Source organism: Triturus cristatus, chromosome 2_2 (genome assembly GCF_964204655.1).
Source record: "Triturus cristatus chromosome 2_2, aTriCri1.1, whole genome shotgun sequence".
NCBI lineage: Eukaryota > Metazoa > Chordata > Amphibia > Caudata > Salamandridae > Triturus > Triturus cristatus.
Genome location: NC_140582.1, coordinates 242,795,473 through 242,808,533, shown reverse-complemented (window position 1 = coordinate 242,808,533; position 13,061 = coordinate 242,795,473).

Below are 13,061 nucleotides of genomic sequence, written 5' to 3'. Positions count from 1 at the left end.
AGTGATGGCTGTGTGTGCCGTTTTCCAGGGCTGTAAGGCCACTGATGGTTATTTGTGTTGCAAGCTGTGCACAAGAGTCCTGCTAGATGTGTATGAGTCCAGTAGGTCTGCCTTGTCCCAGGTGGCTTAATTGTTGATGTGCGTCACAGTCAACGTGGCTAGATTGTTGGATCAGTTGCTGATCCAGTGTGTGAGGTTGCAGGGTGTGGCGGTGGTGTTGGTTCCAGTGTCCCACACAGCATGTCTGTGTTGACTTACATCAAGCATCTTTGGGGGATTGGTAGCGGGGTGTGTGGCAGTGTGTTGCCCGTCGGAGACGTGGATGCTAATGTGGATGGACCAATGATGGATGCTGGTGTGGTTCTCATCCAGCCAGAAGTTCCTGGCCCACAGCCACATGTATCCTGTGGATCTGAGGGCGTGCGTGACGATGGACGTGTTGATGGCTTTGCGGAATTGTAGCTGTAGGCCTGGAGATCTATAGATGAGTGTTAATCTGAGGGTTTGCAGGGGGTTTGTGCCAAACCGGATTTGTTACCCTGAGTGCGTACTTGGGAATAGATATCAATTCATCCTCCGGGATTGTTAGCGCCGTCCCTGCGGGTGCTCTTGTATCCATCTGAGATGGCAATGAAGAAGTTGTGTGCTGAGGATGCTTTCATCCAGGTCACTGTCATGATGGTGATTTGTGGGCCTGTTGTGTTGAGGAGGTAACAGGGTCCAATGGCGTGCTGTTGGACGGAGCCGGTGTGGAGTAGGAGGGACATGACCTGGTTGGTGTGACAGGGCCTGGAAGGCGGGGCATCGCTGTGTAGGCAGTTGGAGTTGCACACTCAGCCTGCGAAGGTGTCGTGTGTGCGCTTAGGGTATGCCTGAGAGCAGGCGGTTGTTTTTCGCTTGGACATTGCTTGGAGGGTAGCTGCAACATGAGACTGTTGTGTGATGTGGGTCATGCAAGGACATGAGGGTCGTGCAATGTGCACGTTGCATGCGCTGACAGTCCTGCCTTTGGTACCGCCTGGCCGCAACAGTGGCACAGACAAGCTGATGACAGCCTAATGAATGGGTGGAGGGAGGAAGGGAGGAGCATCTTGGAGGCGTGTGGGTTACAGAATCGGGGAACTTGGTGGGCTCTTGCCGCAGGGCCCGCAGCAGCAGGTGGCATGTACTGGAAACTAGGCCAAAAGTAGGACACAAAGACAAGGATGTCAGAAAGGACAACTGCAACAGGTGCATATAAAGGAAGGAGTGTCAGGTTACTCATGGCTCACCCAGAAAGAATGGATGAACAATCACCAAAGATGACTGACACAGGATCAGGAAACAGAAGGCCGAGCTGCGCACAGAAGACACACCCTGAGCAGGCGTTGACGGCCCGTTGGTGGGAGCAACCTGCCCAAATACATACACAACCATGGACTTCATGCACAATAGAGATTATTAATCAAGAAGAACTGCATGCATGTTGCCGAACTACACATACACTCATATGCACAATCTTTGACAACTATGCCAGAGATGACGCATGCAAAGGGGAAACGGCCACTACAACGCGGCCGTTTCCATGCATAACAGTAACCACGCATGCATTACAACGCATGCGTGGTTACCACAATTGCCTTTACCACGCATACCTTTACTACGAGATACATAGTAAAAGCATGTGTGGTAAAGGTAATATTAAAAAAAGGGGGGTTGGGGGGTATCCCCTCCACAAAAAAAAGCAAATCTGATTCCATCGATGTTGAGGCAATCAGCGTCATACCGTCGTTAGAGGAAACGGAAAGACACTTCCGCTTCCTCTTTACGAAGTGCGACGCAGATCGGAAGAGTTTCCAGAGGAGAGGACTTAGCGAGGTAAGGGGGAATTTAGGGGATGTGTAGCGAAGGGATAAATGTAAGGGTTTGTGGGTGGGGGAATCGCACAGGGAAACATTTTGAAAGTTGAGGGGAGGGGAATTTATTAGAAGAAAAAGGGGCGGAGGGCTCGCACAGGGGTATTATGAAAAAAAAAAAACATTTACCAAGAAAATGCCTTTACCGATATGCGTGGTAAATGAATTTTCGTGGTAAATGTTATTTGCGGTAACGCATTCGCGTTGTAACGCATGCGTAGAAAAGGCATGCGTTGCAACGGAATGCGTTGTAATCACATACAACCCATGCAAAGTGGCAAGAGTCCTGCATTGACAGAGATGAGGCACTTCGGAGGGTGAGGAACACCTAAATTACTCAAGCTCACACTGAGGGAAATGCATCAATATGAACAGACTCACAGGTCATTTGACTGAACATGTGGGACCTACGCTGGACACCCCCTTCACAACACAGATGTTGTAAATCCAAATGAACTGGCACACAAGTTAACAGGATGAGCCAAACACCTCCTGCTGCACATGGAGAGGCTGCAATTCCCCATTGAGCCCGTCATGGGGATGTCCTACACTATGTCCACCCGTAGCATCCCGTATGTTTCAGAGGGAAGTTTTACACACATTGATGCCTTCATCAGAATCCAAAAACCATTACAGATGACTGTCACGAAGGGTGACTGTCAATTCATGGGAGTCATGCTACATGTTATGTGCCCCATGGTGAGTCAACATGTATGCATGGTAACACAACATGCACAGAAGCAGTCCCCACACATGCCAAACACGTACCACCCCCAAAATGCCTTGCTGCAATCCTTACCCAAAATGAAATTTCCCCATGTCCGTGCATGGAACGCTGATTCAGCACACGTTGCAATACTCATGAGGAATAGCAGAAGGACAATAATGACACGAGCAGACAACATGCGCAAGAACATGGGAATGACAGGCACACAAGAAGTCAGCTAGAAGATTTTTCTCCACATACATGGTCGTTTACTAAACAGGAACAATGTTGTCCCCATGCAAATTTAAAAGAAAGTGTCCCTGCTAAAATGTGTGGAATGACATCATCACTCGAGTGACACATCAGAACACACATCTAAGTCACTTAGCATACAGTCAGCTGGACACACACATTGCAACACATGCCACCAAAGGCTACAAGCGTGCACACTCAGACCCAGTGACTCACCATTATGAGAAGAAGTTACGTATGAGTAGACTCCGGATATCCTCCTCCTCCTCCTCCTCCTCATTTGCCTCCTGACCAAGACCTTCATCCTCCACGGGTGGATGTTCCTGCTCATCCTGCTCCAGGATGAGTGGCACTGCCTTCTCCAATGCCATGTTGTGCAGCATGCAGCACACGAGGAAGATTTTGCAGACCTCCGCCGGTGCATATGGGAGGGACCCGCCTGTCTTGTGAAGGCACCGGAATCGGCTCTTTAGGAGGCCAAACGTCTGCTCAATCACTCGCCTGGTCTGCCCGTGTGCATTGTGTTACCGGTGATCTGCAGCTGATCTTGGGTTGCGGAGAGGCATCATCAGCCATGGCATGTTGGAATAGCCAGAGTCCCCTACATGGAAACATCATGTAAATAAGTGGGTCAGGAGATGCCGTATGAGCCAGAGATACCGCAACACACAGGACAAACAGAGTATACCCACCAACAAGACATGCTCATTCGTTGTGCAGCCGCAGCATCATTTGTGGCACCCTGCTACGCCTCATGATGTAGGCATCGTGTGCTGACCCTGCAAAACGTGCACAGACATGGGAAATCAGCATGTTAGCAAGACACACCACAAGGGCATTTATAGAGTGGTAATGTTTACGGTTGTGATAGGCTACCTCTGTGCCTGTGGTGGTACCAAAGCCACATGTGTCCCCTCAATGGACCCAATGACATGGGGCATCCCTCCCAGGGCATAGAAATCACCCCTGACACCTGTTATCTCCTCAGGAGTCGGAAAATGGATGAATTCATCAAGGTGCTCCAACATGGCTGCTAAAACATCACGCAGGACACGGCTGAACATTGTCTGTGACATGCCACCAACATCAGCTATGGTGAATTGAAACGTACCTGTGGCAAAAAAATGTAGGGCTGCCATCACCTTCATCTTGGGGGTCAGCGCAGTGGGATACCTGTGTCGCAGTTGAAGGTGTGGTGCCACCTTGGCGGTCAAGTCCTCAATCAACTGTTGAGTGAATCTGTAACGTCGGATGCAGGCACGTTCCCTCATGGCACCCAAGTCTGGCATTGGTCGGGGGACAGGTGGTGCCCTGCAGAAAATTGTGATGAATGACGAAGATTGAGAGCATAACAACATCAAAGTCAATGAACAGAGCACATGCTCAACTGCTACTACACATCTGCTAAATACAGAGTCTGGTGTGTGCAATACATCCAGGACACGTATGCTAGCTTGGTGATACTCCTACGAAAAGCCAGATACACCCGTTGATTGGCAAGTCTACATGACATGCCCTGAAACGAGCTGGGGGCCAGTCTGAGTGAACAGCCAGAGACATCACAGGAGTGACATACATCCACATAGCTGCATTTAAAGGATGTCATCTCATACAGACAGCTGACGGCAAGCTAGACGCACAGGTCACATGGAATGTCAAATGTACAGATCACACACATTGCGATGAAGGGGTACACGTGCAAACAGAAAACACAGACATTGAGATGACGCAGATATGTCCTCATGTGAAAATATCATGTCCGATGCATACAGACCCTGCTTACATGGGATGGTGTGCATAGATGTGTGCCATGCCCTTCTCCACACAGACACATGTTGGATGCAGCAACAGCAGATGTAGTTGACAGAACAGTAACAGCAAGCTCATGGGAACACATGACACACACATGAAATAGTCTCATCGGGGCACGATGATTGTGAAATGTCAGTTGTTAGTGTCCCTGTCCCTGGCATCAGGGAACAGTTGCGGGTGGTGGTGACTGTGCCATACCAGTGATGCTGTGTTTGACACGTTTGTACTACAGGCACACATGTGCAAAGTGTGAAGGGGAAGTGTGCCACATAGTGCCCCATCACACATGACATGTGTACACAGGTCATCACACATCACTTGTGCAACTACATGAGGAGACATGTGCAATATCACTGCCTGACACACCTAGGCCCTGCACATGAAAGTCTGCAATGACAATGACTTGATGTACAGCCTTGTGTGAGTCGGAGACCTCCATTCCTTTCGTGTGCGCCTCCTATCACCAGTGTAAGCGTGTGAAACGCGCCATATAGATGCTCTGAGTGCGTGTGTATGGTCCGTATCACTATAGTAGTGGTGCCGTAGGAGTACATGTGGTACGGACCGTACACACGCTCTCAGAGCGTATGTACGGTCCGTATCACTATAGTAGTGGTGCCGTAGGAGTACGCGTGTTACGGACCGTGCACAGGTCGTGTGTACAGTCCGCATCACTATAGTAGTGGTGCCATAGGAGTATGCGTGTTATGGACCGTGCACACACGCTTACTCCTACGGCACCACTACTATAGTGATACGGACCAGACACAGGCTCTCAGAGCGTGTGTACGGTCCGTATCACTATAGTAGTGGTGCCATAGGAGTACGCGTGTTACGGACCGTACACACACGCGTACTCCTACGGCACCACTACTATAGTGATACGGACCGTACACGGGCTCTCAGAGCGTGTGTACAGTCCGTATCACTATAGTAGTGGTGCCGTAGGAGTACGCGTGTTACGGACCGTACACGCGTCGTGTGTACGCTCCGTATCACTATAGTAGTGGTGCCGTAGGAGTACGCGTGTTATGGACCATACACACACGCGTACTCCTACGGCACCACTACTATAGTGATACAGACTGTACACAGGCTCTCAGAGCGAGTGTACGGTCCGTATCACTATAGTAGTGGTGCCATAGGAGTACGCGTGTTATGGACCGTGCACACACGCGTACTCCTACGGCACCACTACAATAGCGATACGGACCAGACACAGGCTCTCAGAGCGTGTGTACGGTCCGTATCACTATAGTAGTGGTCCTGTAGGAGTACGCGTGTTACGGACCGTACACGCGTCGTGTGTACGCTCCGTATCACTATAGTAGTGGTGCCGTAGGAGTGCGCGTGTTATGGACCGTACACACACGCGTACTCCTACGGCACCACTACTATAGTGATACGGACTGTACACAGGCACTCAGAGCGTGTGTACAGTCCGTATCACTATAGTAGTGGTGCTATAGGAGTATGCGTGTTATGGACCGTGCACACACGCGTACTCCTACGGCACCACTACGATAGTGATACGGACCAGACACAGGCTCTCAGAGCGTGTGTACGGTCCGTATCACTATAGTAGTGGTGCCGTAGGAGTACGCGTGTTACGGACCGTACACACACACGTACTCCTTCGGCACCACTTCTATAGTGATACGGACTGTACACAGGCTCTCAGAGCGTGTGTACGGTCCGTATTACTATAGTATTGGTGCCGTAGGAGTACGCGTGTTACAGACCGTACACACACGCGTACTCCTACGGCACCACTACTATAGTGATACGGACCATACACAGGCTCTCAGAGCGTGTGTATGGTCCGTATTACTATTGAAGTGGTGCCGTACGTGTACAGGTATGTGTGAAACGCACCGTACATGTTTTTTTAAATCAAAAATTACATAGGGGACAAGTATTAGGCCCAAAATGCATGCTGGTTGTCATGGATACAGAGATTTCAGTTGCAATGTCTCCATCATGTCGGCTTGAAAAGTCAGTTGGCCCAAAAATTACAATGTTGCAAAGTGGTGTTTGCCTTGCTATGATGCTCAAAATTTGAACCATGCAAATTAGTGTCCTTGGTGTATGTTTAAAGGGATTGGAGGAAACGTAGGATGCGAATGAGTCTGACCAATCACTCTGTACTCCTGTAAATGAAAGCCCCCAGCAAGACAGATCTGGCATTGTGTCCAGGTGTGACAGACATGCAATGAGGTTTAGGGGGGTTCCAGGGGGGAAAGGCTTATGTCTGTCATGCAGAGCATGAAGTAATTCCTGTGTGCACTCCTCACTTGCATTGTGCTTACTATGACATTCACTGCATAGTGCATGACACATTCAGCCTGGCAAATCCTTTGATGGCATTTTTTGGCTGTTGTCCTGAGGTGATTCAGTGGTCCCCCCGGTGTGACAGGTGACTGTACCCACGGATGTGTATGAGTTGAGGGGAGCTGTGGTGAGAGTGTCGAAGTGATGTGTACGCCCTCCTGGACATTGATGTGTGTGAAGGTTCCTTGTCATGTGGGTGAGTGTCTATGTGAAGTGTTGCACCACAGCTGCATGGAGGAGGCAACAGCTCTACCCATCTGATGTGAGAAGTAAGCAGTGCTGTGTGTCTGACTTGCTGAGCTAGCCCGACACCTGTGACACCCCACAGGCATGTGGCATATGTGCAGAGTGAGGTATGTATCCGCTGTTGTCAATGGCAGGTGATTGATCTGTGCCTGTGTGTGTCTGTGTACTCTGCTGAGATTGCGTCAGTGGGCTGGGGCATGTAACTGCTTTGAGGTGCTGTCCATTAGCCTGGTGTTGCATGTGATGCACAGTGTGTGCCATGATCAGGGAGTGTGTCGCACCACTCCTGCCCCCTGTGTAGTTTCAATGACATGTAGTGCATTGGGGCTTCCACAGAGGCCAATGTCGATATGAGTAAGATGGGATTCCTTGGCAGCATCCTATGCCCTGTTCAACATATCATCGATGTTCAAATGTGTGTCTCTGTGACATGGAGCAGGTGTAGTCATGTTGTCTCACTTTGTCATCCTCACAGGTAACTGCCTACGAGAAGGGGGGATCTAGAAGCGGATCATCAGGGCCGTGAGAGTGGCAGGGAGGTCGCAGTCGGCACCTAGCCCAAGTCAGAAAACGGTGGTAGGACATCCGGTGCTGGACCCAGTGGATTGCCCGGGTCCAGCTGGGGCTCTCACCTCCACATCCCCACGGCGGGCGCCGACGCCTGACCACCCACATGATGCGTGTCCTGGCGGTGGTGTTCCCTGACCTGGATAGGCAGTTACAGGAGGGACAACAGCAAGGAGGGGGTAGGTACCAGTCTGTTTGTTGTGTTGTGTGTCCCCAGCTTTTGGAAGTGCTCTGTAGCCTGGATACACTGCCAGGGTTTATATGTGCAGTGCATATTCTGTTCCCCAAAGTCAACCGGTGCTCTTATTCGTCCCTTCCCCTGCTTGACATGTGTCCCCTGATCTGTGTGTAATCACAATTGCACATGGTCATCTAGCATGCCAGTTGATCCAAGTGCACATAGCTTTCTGCATCATGTGGGAGGGTGGTCTGTGACATGTGTTGTTACCTTGCCTGTGCCCTGTCCTGTTCACTCTGTTGGGGGTCCATATTTGTTGGCACTGATGATGAGTCTCAACATGGGAGTGTGAGGTCTCAAATGAACACCCTTGCAGCATGCATGACCAATGTTGTGGCCTCAGACATGATGTGCATGAGTGGGAGATATGCATAGTGCGAGGACGGTTGCTCATGTTACAGTCAGATCATTCCAGGACCATGGAGCAGTGTGCCCACTACAGTCCCCTGAGACACCCTTGCCTCGTAATCATGTGTGTCATCCAACACTGTGTCCATTCTCAGTGTGTTCAGCATATGTTTGCCTCTGTGGCATTGTTCCCTGGCTTCATTTGTATTTATCCAAAGTGTGCTACATGTGTCCACTGGACAGGGAGACCCCATTTGGCTTGTGAATACTCACACTGGGCAGTGCCTGTGTGTCTATTCACAACTATCTGTCGATGGTTGTTGTTGGCAGCCTCACGAGGTGATGTGGAGTACATTTGGGAAGTCTTGCTGGACATTTTAGTAAAGCCTGATTAAGAGGTGTCATTTCTTGATCTGTCTCATTCACATTGTCTCAGGTATGGGGGATTTGTGCGGGCGAGGCCCACGTGGCCAGACCTTATGTCTCCTTGCCAGGTCTGACCTGTGTGTGACAATTGGCTGGACAGAGACTCAATATGCAGTGTCACAGTGATGTTGTGCAGGGTTTAATGTTTGTGCTTTGCAGCATGTGTCAATTGTTTAAATACATGATTCCTGCTCATTCATTTTTTGCACCAGTGTGTGGTCAAGATGCTACGTAGTTTGGTCTTTGTGTGCTGACATCTGTGTGGACGTTCTGGCTTGCCATGGGAGTGTCTCCTCAGTGCAGTTATGCCTTTTTACAACACAATAGCAGGCCCATTAGCTCATGCATTGTCCTGGGTTTGGACATGTGTGCCACTCCACATGACAGGCAGTGGGTCAGATGTGTTGGCAACTGTGTCATCAGGTAACGGATGGCCATTTGACAACTGACATAATTCAAGTTGTTAGTCACAAGGTATTGTACCTTGGCACTCACAACACTTGTCAACAGGTCTTCATGTTTTCTATGCTTTAGTTTGATGTTTTGTTGTTAAGAACAATAATGTGCCTGCATGACAGATGTCTCCCAAGGAAGTGCACACCAAACCACCTTTACACTTTCAGGGAACACGCTGGCACAATTTAAAAGAAGGCACTGTTCTAATGAGACTGTTTTTCAGATTATACATCTACATGTTCTCCAAGTGTTGTGGAAATTGGGTAAGTCCTTGGTTGTTGGTGATACCAACTTACGAGTGTCAAGTCATAAAGCCCTCCGTGGGCCCATGTATATGTACTTTCTGCAACAAAATTTCTTTCTAACAGTGGCTTCTTCAATGACTGGGTAAATGTAGTTTTGGGAGCCATCTGTTATGAAATCACATGTGTGTTCTGTTCACAAAATGGCACATTCCCACATTCTGACCATGTCGATTGTGTCAAGTATTGTGATTCTCAAGGGACCAACTTTTTTTCGTTTTGTGTTCCAAAGTACTTATAGGTCTCTGAGTGTGGGGACACCTTTGGTATTGAGGTGTGTTACTTTGCCTTGGGTGCACCACTACTGTTTCTTTCAGGGTAAACAAGAGGTGGCATGACTTAATTGTATTGTTGTGCTCACCTGTTCCCAGACACTAGCTCCTCAGTTTTTTTCTCATTCAAGTTTTGCGCTGGTGTGTCCTATTGTTTCTTGTGTCCAAGTGCCATGGTGGGTCTACCAACTGGGGAGTACAGGGCTTACATATGTGCGGAGTAATCTAGCTGTTACTCATGATGCATTTCCTGATATGCACTGTGACCTATTGTTTTTGTACTCATGTGTCAGATGGTTAGACCTGCACCTTGGCGTGAGTCTCCCTTCCACTTTTTGTCACTGTGCCTCATGTGTTTTTATGGTGTTGGCCGCTCAGAGCACTGTGCCACTGCCAACCAGTGCCGCAATGCAAGTGCTCCCAATGTAAAATGATTATGTTGGTTGGATTCCATGATTGGCTTATTTGGTTTACTATCAGACCCCAGTAAAGTGCACCAGGAGTGCCAGGGCGTGTAAATACAAATGCTGCTGGTGGGCTCGCAGCACAGAAGCGGCCTGGTAAAATATGTCTAAGGTCTGCCATTGCAGAACCTGCGTGCAGTCTGGTACTGTCATGCTGACTGCACAAGTGCACACACTTGCCAGTCCCTAAACCTTCCCTTAACTTCATATTAGTCACCCCTATAGTAGGCCCAAGGGCAGGGTGCATTGTAGCATAAGGTAGGACAAGCCCTGATGTGTGTGGCATGTCCTAATAGTGAATTACAGCCATTTTCGTTTTCCACTATTGTAAGGCTACCTGTTCTCATAGGCCAGAATGGACTGGTAAGAATGTTACATCCTATGATCCTAGCAGGCCCAGGGAACATGGTAGAACATCGAGTTTAGTGTGCCTGAACTCAGAATAATAAGGTACATCTTTTAGTAAGGTTTATTCTAATATTCTGCATTTGCAAATGCCACTTTTAGAAAGTTGGCCTTTGCTTGCCTAACCATTTCAGCCCGCCTCTGTGTGATGTGTATCTGCTGTCTGGCTTGTGTGAGTGGCAGGGCTAGGTAGCCTGGTGGTGAATAGGAAGATTGACATATAGCTGGGTGGGAGGAGTACACCTGGACTCTGAATAGGGTTGTGCTCTGCCACCACAATGCTGGCTCCACCCCCTGTGGAGCGTCTGATGACTCTGCCCTGCAGCGTGAAAGAAGCAGCCTGCATCGCGTTAACAAAGTGCTCAGAAACCGGACTGGACTAGGTAAGGGCCCCCCTGGCCTGGCAGAACAAAAGAATTGCTGTATAAATGTAGGAGCCCTGCTACCAAGAAATTAGATCCTGTCCTGTCAAGAAGAAACCTCTGTCCGACAAGGAAGAACCGAGAAAGCTGCAAGGAGGAGTACTGTCCCTGACCTGGGGGATTGGCCTGCAGTGGTTGCCTTGCTGCTGAAGAAGAGGAAGAAAAGACCCCAAAGACTTTTATTTGACTTGTGCTGAAGATCTCCAAGGGCTTGTGAGTGAGCTTGCCCCCTGAACAAAGTCCCAGGACCAGTGGACTTCACCGCCGTGGAATCGCCTTGGAAAACGGACCGTTTTCCTCGCATCTTCGCTTCGAACTGCTGTGTACGTCTCGCTGATCACAGCGTTCTCCCCGTAAGCTGATTCCCCGCTGTCCGGCACAAACAACGTGTCTGTGGCCCCTCTACGAGCCGTAGCTTGTACCGTAACTGAAGGACATCACCGTACCAGCTTGCACCCCCTACGGACCATACTATCAACGTATGTGCCTCTCCCCTGCTTTGGGAAAGGCCGTGGTACGTATGGTGGTCGCGTACCTTTCCTGTCCGGAGCGTACGGTTCGCCTGTCTCAGCAGCCAAAGTGAATTCCAGCGATCCCGGCACATCGCGTACCCGAACGTCTGGCAGTACGAGCCGTACTCTCACCCCGTCCCCTGAGCCGCGCACGCCCAAGGTCTCCCGTACCATAGTACGCGCCGCCCGGAGGACTTTGCACCGTACTGTGCGCCTGCTGCCAAGGAAGTGTCCGTGACAAACTCAGCAAGAATCCAGGTACTGTGCCAGTTCGCACCGTAGGGTGTACGCTTCATCTGAAGCGCCTGCAGTGCGTGTACGACTCGTCCCAAAGCCTGTGTCTACCACGTACGACCCGTACGAAGAAGGACAACGCGCACAGAACTGGAAAATTACGCTGAAACCAAGAACTCTTGCCAATAAGTATTGTGGGCCATTTAAAACGTTATTTTGGTCTTGTGCTAAGCCTGATAAGTCTATATAAAGTATTTTTTTGATATATACCAAGTGTGGAGTCCATCTGTGGAGGGTCACTTTATTACTGTGTGGGTATTCATAAATGCTTAGCCTAAACGCCTTGGGATAACGCCTTGTCTGCTCGCGCCAAGCTACCTAGAGGGTGAGCAGCAGTTATTTCTAGAGTGTACCCCCTACCCTGACTAGAAGAAGGACCCTCTGCCTGTCCCAGGTACCTACCTGTACCAATCAGAGAATCCAGATTCTAACATTGGTGGTCAGCGGTGAGGATTACGAATTTGCATTTGTGATACATATACAGTGATTGGTGAACGCCACATAGTGAAGGCAGCCCAATAGCGCAACCACTTACTTTTAATTCGCATTTTTGTGGAAATCGCCAGTTGTTAAAGGAATCATGCCTGGTTCAAGTGTTGTGGAAAGGGTAGCATCCCTCATCTCAGAAACTGAAGACGTGGAATGGGAAGAAGAGCGATTAGAGAGCTACACCAAGGCCCAGCTGAAGGGCTTCTGCAGAAAATTCAAAGTCCCCACTGTTGGATGTAAGCTCAAAATAGATCTTTGCAAGGCGCTGAGGGCCTGGATAGAGTCAAGAAAAGACTCTGATGAGATGGAGGAAAATGAGCAGGCAGAGAGCATCGCTAGCTTGGGCAGAGGCCTGTCGCCAGAGGAGTTGGCAGACGGGAAGGAAACCAGAGCTCATGAAATAGAGATGGCAAAACTAAATGGACAACTGGCAATGGAAAGAAAAAGGCTAGAAATGGAAGAGAGAAGAAGCCAAATGGAGCATGAGATGAAATTGAGGGAGCTGGAGTTGAAAGCCCAGGACTTTGGAAGCACTCCCTCTGGTGGCAGCACACCCCCAGTGCAGGTAGAGTCCAGAGTGTACATACCCAAAGATGTAGTGAAGGAAATTTTTAAAAATGATGA